Source organism: Miscanthus floridulus, chromosome 2, assembly GCF_019320115.1.
Source record: "Miscanthus floridulus cultivar M001 chromosome 2, ASM1932011v1, whole genome shotgun sequence".
Lineage (NCBI taxonomy): Eukaryota > Viridiplantae > Streptophyta > Magnoliopsida > Poales > Poaceae > Miscanthus > Miscanthus floridulus.
In genome coordinates this window covers 43,530,726-43,538,189 of record NC_089581.1, presented here as the reverse complement: position 1 = coordinate 43,538,189, position 7,464 = coordinate 43,530,726, and positions in this window count along the sequence as shown.

Below are 7,464 nucleotides of genomic sequence, written 5' to 3'. Positions count from 1 at the left end.
GAACCAGTATAAATCTTGTGTCCTTTAGCACACCATCCGAGCCTAATGCGCATTACTATAAATTTACTTGCCGGTGCTCGTACAAAACACCGACAGGGAGTTTGGTTAGAATGGTTTTATTTTTTTTATCCCATCATAATGCACTACTAAATAATAAATGCAAAATCAAAAAAGTTTGGTCCACCTAGGATTCGAGCGCAGGTCTCAGAGTACAGAGTGCGCGGCCTTAACCGCTGAGCTAGGATAGGGAGTTCGGTTAGTTTGCTTTTCTTTATATATTTATTAATAGAAATAATGCAGTTAGTTTATATTCTAAAATAACACAAAAATTTATGTCTTAATTATTTAATTCTATGATAATTAATTAATGGTCTATAATTATCAAATAATAGTGTTTGTGAACATCATCTTAATATTTGATTACATAGTCAATAATTAAATTGTAGAGATGCACAAAAAATATAAATTAAATATTCAGTGCGAATTACTGATACAACGTCTACATAATGATTACATAGTTAATAATAATCTAACTATCTTTAGGTGCATCAACAATGAGGGCCTCATTGTGATCAATTCGTACGTAAGCAGGTTCGTCACCCTCTTGAAGGATAGGTAGGGGTACGTTTGCCCCGAATGGATGTATTTTCTGATAGCCCCTGTAGTCTTCTTCGTCTGTCTCTCCATTGACACCGACAATCTTCCTTTTCCCTTCTAGGACTACTTTTAGCCTTCCTTTTGTCTTGTTGTCTCTTGTATAAAAGACTTGTATAACATCTCTTGCAAGGACGACGGGGTCGTCTCTGTATGCGGTCTTAGTGAGATCAACGGTAGTGAGCCCTTCGCTGTTAGTGTTGATTTCCTCGAGCCGGACCCACTGGTAGTGAAAAAGAGCTGCCTTCAACGGACCATAGGCTAGCTCCCATATCTCCTCTATGAAACCATAGTATGTCACCTGCACATTGCCATTCTCGTCGTGAGCATCAAAACGAACACCACAATTTTAGTATGTGCTCTTTCCATCTTGCCTTTTTTGTGTAAAATGTGAATCCATTGATCTCGTACCCTTGGTACTTAAGATATGTACTCGAAGGCCCCTTGGCTAAGGCATCCAGTTGATTACCCAACTTTATTCTAAGCAAGCGACGTCGCAACCATCTGACAAATTCCTCCTTATGTTTTTTATCTAGCCAAGCCTATGACCTGTTTGGGTACAGAGTTTGCAGCGATTGTCTATGCTCGTCAATGATGGAGAACATCGAACTGTGCCTGTCTGAAAGAAATAGGGTTATCTACTGTAACGGATTTCTTCCCGATCGTTCCTTTGCCACGTAGCTTTCCCTCATGATGAGATTCTAGAACTCCGACCCTTTTGATGTCCAGATAATATGTGCAGAATTCAATGGCCTCCTCCGTTGACCATCCTTCAACCATGTCCCCTTCTGGCCTGAATCTGTTCCTAACATACCTCCTGAAAACTTTCATCAATCTTTCGAAAGGAAACATCTAATGCGGGTACATTGGGCCAAGGGCTCTAATTTGGTCAACAAGATGAATGAGCAGATGAAATGAGATATCGAAGTAAGTCGGCGGGAAATGCATCTCAAGCCTAACGAGAGTTTCGTCTATGTCCCGCTACAGCTGCTCTAGCGTGGACACATCAATAACCTTTTTTGAGATCACGTTGAAGAACGAGCAAAGCTTTATGATTGGGGAGCAGACCTTTGGGGGGAGGATACCACGCAGGGCAATAGGGAGCAGCTGAGTCATAATGACATGATAGTCATGGGCCTTCATAGAGCCATAGTTAAACTTGAGTTCTCTCATGTTCACTAACCTCTTCGAGTTCGCACAGTAGGTCGTCGGGACTTTGAGTTCATTGAAGAAAGAAACAAGTGCATGTTTTTCTTCCTTCTTCAATGTCCATGACGCAACCGAAAGTTCGAACTGGCTATTCTCTAGCTCCACGGGATGCAGCTCCTTCCTGATTCCCAAGTGTTGCATGTCCAGGCATGTGGCTAGTGAATCCTTCGATGTCCCCCCGGTGTCCATTAAGGTGTTAAGAGTGTTAGCGCATATGTTTTTAATGATGTACATGGGATCAAGACAGTGGCGTACACTCAGAAATGACCAGTAAGGTAGTTTCTAGAAAACTGATTTTTTCTTCCAAACGCTCCCATCAGGTGTTGCTACTGCATTGTCCCTCGTCCCAAGGACAACCTCTAGTTTGTTGAGTTCTCGAAGTATCGTAGGCCTGTCTCGATATTTTGGAGCTAAGCGTTTCTCAATAGTACCGTTGAAATCTTTTCTGTTCCTACGGTAAGGGTGATCCTTAGTTGGGAACCTACGGTGTCCCATATAAACTATCTTTGAGTTATTTGGCAGATTTACCACATCGGTGTCGTCCAAGCACTTGACACATCCAGTATAGCCTTTTGTCTTCTCTCCAGACAACGAACCTCGACCTGGCAGGTCGGTGATTGTAGCGATAAGTACTCCCCTGATTGTGGTATGCTCTTTTTTGTACTCGTCCCAAACATCCGGCACACCATTTTCAAACATCTCCACTAGTTCATCGATCACTGATTCCTAGGCTGTCTTGGCTCTTGGATCAGTAGTGGCATCTGGATGTACGACTGCTTCATACAGACCCAAGGTGGAAGGTTGTATATACATAGCATCACTGGCCAGGTGCTATGATTGCTTCTACCCTGGCCGAAAGGATTTATCCCATCTGTGCTCAAAGCAAACTAAAGGTGTCTTACCTCTTCACTGATGTGCTTATAGAACATAGTATTGACAGTCCTCCAGTCATGCCCATCGACGGGATGCTTCATCATTGTATCTTTATTACGCTCTTCGCCATGCCAGCGCAACAACTTGGCTGGCTTTGCAATGCAAACAGCCTATGCACCCGGGGAGCTATAGGGAAATACCAAACGACCTTTATGGGACCTCCTCTGGTCTTGGTGCCCTTATCTGACGGCCCTTCCTTGTAGCGTGGAGCTTCACACTTGGGGCACTTGTCCAAGTCTTTGTATTTTTCTCCACGGTACAATATGTAATCATTGGAACACGCGTGGATTTTTTCAACCTCGAGGCCGATGGGGCAGATCATTTGCTTGGCCAAGTATGTCTTTTCTGACAACTCGTTTTTTTCTGGGAGCATTTTCCTTATTATACCTAACAACTGATCGAAGCCTTTATCGCTCAATCTGTTTGTCGATTTGAACTCTAACAGCATGATGTCGGCTTCCAGTTTGCTCATTGGACAATTCCTATATAATGGTGTTTTGCCATCTTGTCTCATTTTCTCTAGCTTTCTCAGCTGTCTTTCACTAAGACATCCGGTCTCTACATTACGTAGCAGCTGAGAAATGCCATCATTATCCTCGGTGTTGTCAGCTAGCATGTTCCTAAATACATTATTAACTGTGGCCATAGGTTCCGTGTTGACACCGGATTCCTCGTCAGCATCGTGGATAGCTACGTCAGGCATGTCCACATCATCATTATTTTTCTGTAGAACATTCACATCAACCTCGCCATGCATAGTCCATATCATATAGTTTGGCATGAACCCCTAGTAATCAAGTGCGATCGTATAGATTCAATTTGATGAAAGTTCATATGATTCTTGCAATCTTTCCATGGGCAGAAGACAGGGTTCTCATTTTCAGCATGGGCTTTGGCATCGGTGATAAACTGGCTGACGCCATGCGTGTACCACTTGTCCGTTCGGGACAGATGCATCCACTCTCGATCCATCTCTGTACAAAAAAATACTGAGACAGTAATTACAAAAAACTAATAAGAAATCGAGCTTCATGAACAATAATTGTAGCTCGAAAGTACCATTTTTGGAAAACATTATTGTACACTAATTATTGGAAAATTAAAATTGGTAGCCCCGACCCTGTAAATTAAAAATCATAGTAAAAAACAATTATTGCACAATATTGAAGAACAACTATTCTACTCTACTTCTAAGAACTAATTATAGCATCACATACTAATAATAATGATCTTGACCACTATGGAAAAATTAGCTAGGAATTTAAATGTGTTCATAGACACCAACCTTTTGGATGATGAATTCACCACAATTTAAGCTTGGCACAAATGTCCAATTGGAAAAGTGCCCTCTAGAATGGAGAAAGAACTAGAATGAGAATCAGGCAATGTAGCCATCAAAACGAAGTTAATTAAGCAACAAAATCAAAGGAGTCGATGTTTGTTACTAACCTTAAAACAAAAAGATCAAGCCATTCTTCAAAATCCAAGCACTAGCTTCATGGTGAAGAGCAGCCGCAACAATGGAGGGAAGGGTCCAAACGCGCGCCTCTGTTCTCGGGATGGAAGAGAGGAGGAAGGAGAGGATGGCCGTAGCATTTTTATGTTGTAGGCTTATCACCGTCGGTTCTTGGCTAGAACCAACAGTGATAGAGCCCAATCACTGTCGGCTCTTGGCTTAAACCGGTAGTGATGAGTGCCCGCCAAAACACTGCCGGTTCAAGCCACAAACCGGCAGTGATGTGGTCCTTCACTGTCGGTTTTAGCCTAGCTCCAATCATTTTTTTCATTTTCAAGCTCATAACCGACAGTGAAGGTACATCACCGCCGGTTCTTATAAATTCGACAATGATGATGTCGACAATGATGTACAAATCTGACGCAGTGGCCTATAGCGGCTTGACGCCGAGCTAGTACACGATGATCTAACTTGGCGTACGTACAGGTTTGCCAGGCTGGTTTCTTGCCGGTCCAATAATTAACTTGCTCATTTTCTGTGTGGAGGACCTAGCTATCCAAATTTATTGATGATGACAACAACGTTTGTACAATCTTGTCCGTCTCCACTCTCCACGCACACCCAACACTACTACTGGAATATATATAAAAACAATTTGGCCAGAGCTCACAAAAATAAAAACAAAACTACGACAACAACAGGTCAACGACGCACGGACTATGGGAACAAAATAAATAGAATCACACTAACACCTATTTTTAAATGAAAATAATGAAACATTTTCTCTTTGAAAAAGTTGTACGGTTTTGTGTGTGGAACTCTGATGTAATTCACACGTTAAGCACGCCTACATACAACCAGTGACGACCCTCTTTGAAAGTGGAACATCGCGCGAAGTTGTCCACAGAAAACCAATCATTTCTCCCTCGTAAAAAGTTATCATAGACGCAGCCCTCTCAAAAGCAGTATTTGAAAATTTGCATTGCATTAGAGGCAACGGCTTTTTAATGCTAGCACATGTTCGATCATATACCATCCTTCGTCTAAAATTATTACTAGATGTAGTTTGTAAAACGAAATAAAATATGCCTAATAATTCAAATGGATGGAGTATGTGCTTGTCTACAACCTTTCATATTGCCAATTTTGAACTCTTGATTTCGTATGGACTTGCATTGTGGAAAACGATATTTACCGAGTAAATACACCTATTGATAAAAGTATCTGATTTCTTAAATATAGTAATTGTTGGTATAAAACCGCCCCTCATGTCTAACTGGGCTCAAACTTCTAGACCGCCCCTGGGAGTCGATTTCCATGAGCCACTTGCAACTAATTAAATGTCATAAGCGAGTCATAGTCAATACATTGGACAATTAATAGAACCAATATAATCTATGCATAACTTTTTTTAGGATGATCAGTTAATGTATAACTTAACATGTTGTCATAAGCATCTCACATTAGCTATTACATAAATATTTTTCAGGCCGGGATGGACAATACTGGTTTTCGGAGGCATGTTATGGAAAATATCAGAGGCGGGTGTCATCCCCATCTGTATTAGTGACACATAAGAAACAAAAAGAATAGTTCGACAATTGTCGCGCCTTCTGTGTTGGAACCCTACCGCCACCCGTTGTGGACACTTGCAACATCCTCCATTGCGGATTTGCAAGGTAGGGCCAGGGGCTACTTGCTCCGTTGCAGATACGGTGAGTTAGACCTTCCACAACACAGATCGAGCAAGGTAGAACGCGGTGGCCTTCACCACCACGGATTCGATGAGTTAGGGCTTAGGGATACCTCCTCCACTGCAGATCTAGTGAGGTTAGGGTCAGGGCAAACCTCTAGCACCGCGAATCCAGCGAGGTAGGGGCGAAGGTGACCTCCTACAACATGGATCCACATGAGGTAGACACAGGGTGCACCATGGGCTCCTTCATCATGGATTTGGCGAGCTAGGGCCAGGGGTGACTTGCACCGTCGTCACATACTTGATGAGGTGGGAAGGGCCACGGGGCAACCTCGCTCCACCATTGTGGACCCGCTCCTAAGGATGAAGTCATCATTTAGTCACTTCATCTTCAAGAGAGAGGATCGCGCTCCGACCATAAATTAGGTCGTGGACCCACTCCCAAGGCGTGGATATGGGAGGGGCATGAGCACGGAGGTGAGAGAGGGGCATGAGCACGGAGGTGAGAGAGGGGCGGCGGCTAAGAACCCTAGCTAGGAGACGCGATATATAAGCCCAAAAAGTATGTGGACCACACCATGTGTAATTGGTTATGCCAGTTTTTCAAAAGAGGACTCTTAAGAGAGTTGCATCGGTAAATAATCCTTATTTATAGAGGCGGTGTTTATTGGATTGTCGTCGTAAATGAATGCCCGAAATTCACTAGTATTTTTAGAGTTACGGACATTTTGAACCGCCTCTACATATAAATGAGGCTGTCTTCTAAAATTACTTTTTAGTACACATTCACTCATATCACATGGACCTCATGATCTACACCTGTGAATCCATAATCTACACCCGCTCCACCATCCTCTCGCCGGCCGGCGAGCGCTAGCTGATGCTTGACGTCACAACTATCATATATATTCATATCCAACTGACCAACACTTTGACACTGCCAGCGATCGCTCCTAGGATAGCTTCAAATTTACTAGAACGAAAATAAATAAAAGTTGACCTTTCCCCAGACAATTACAGTTAGGCCCGGCCGCCCAACAGAACGAACCGTATATATACCTACCCAGGCCACTCACATACAATAAAGAATTCAAATAAAGAACATGTCAAAAAAATAAAAGTACATAACAATTATTAAAGTAAAGCAGCTAGCATGCATGAGCATCCAAAGACGGTGAAACAGATAGATGCATGCATGTGAATATAATGCATGCACACGCACTAGCTTAGCAGGGATGATTCCACATAGGATGCCACTCTGATTAACCTTACTTAATAAACAAAACATTTGTTGTCCATCTGAAGATCGAGAACAATGGAATCCCATGCATGCATATGCAAGCAGTGCTGCATCGACTTACGTATGACATCATGTGCCGCCATGCAGGTTTTTTTACAAAGAGTGCCTTTGCCTTGTCCCCTGCGGCGGGCGACGTGGCCGGAAATGGCGCCTCGCCAAACGTGGCCGCCTGTCGCAGAGGGAGTCCCATCCATTACAATGCAAGTGGGAACGGTG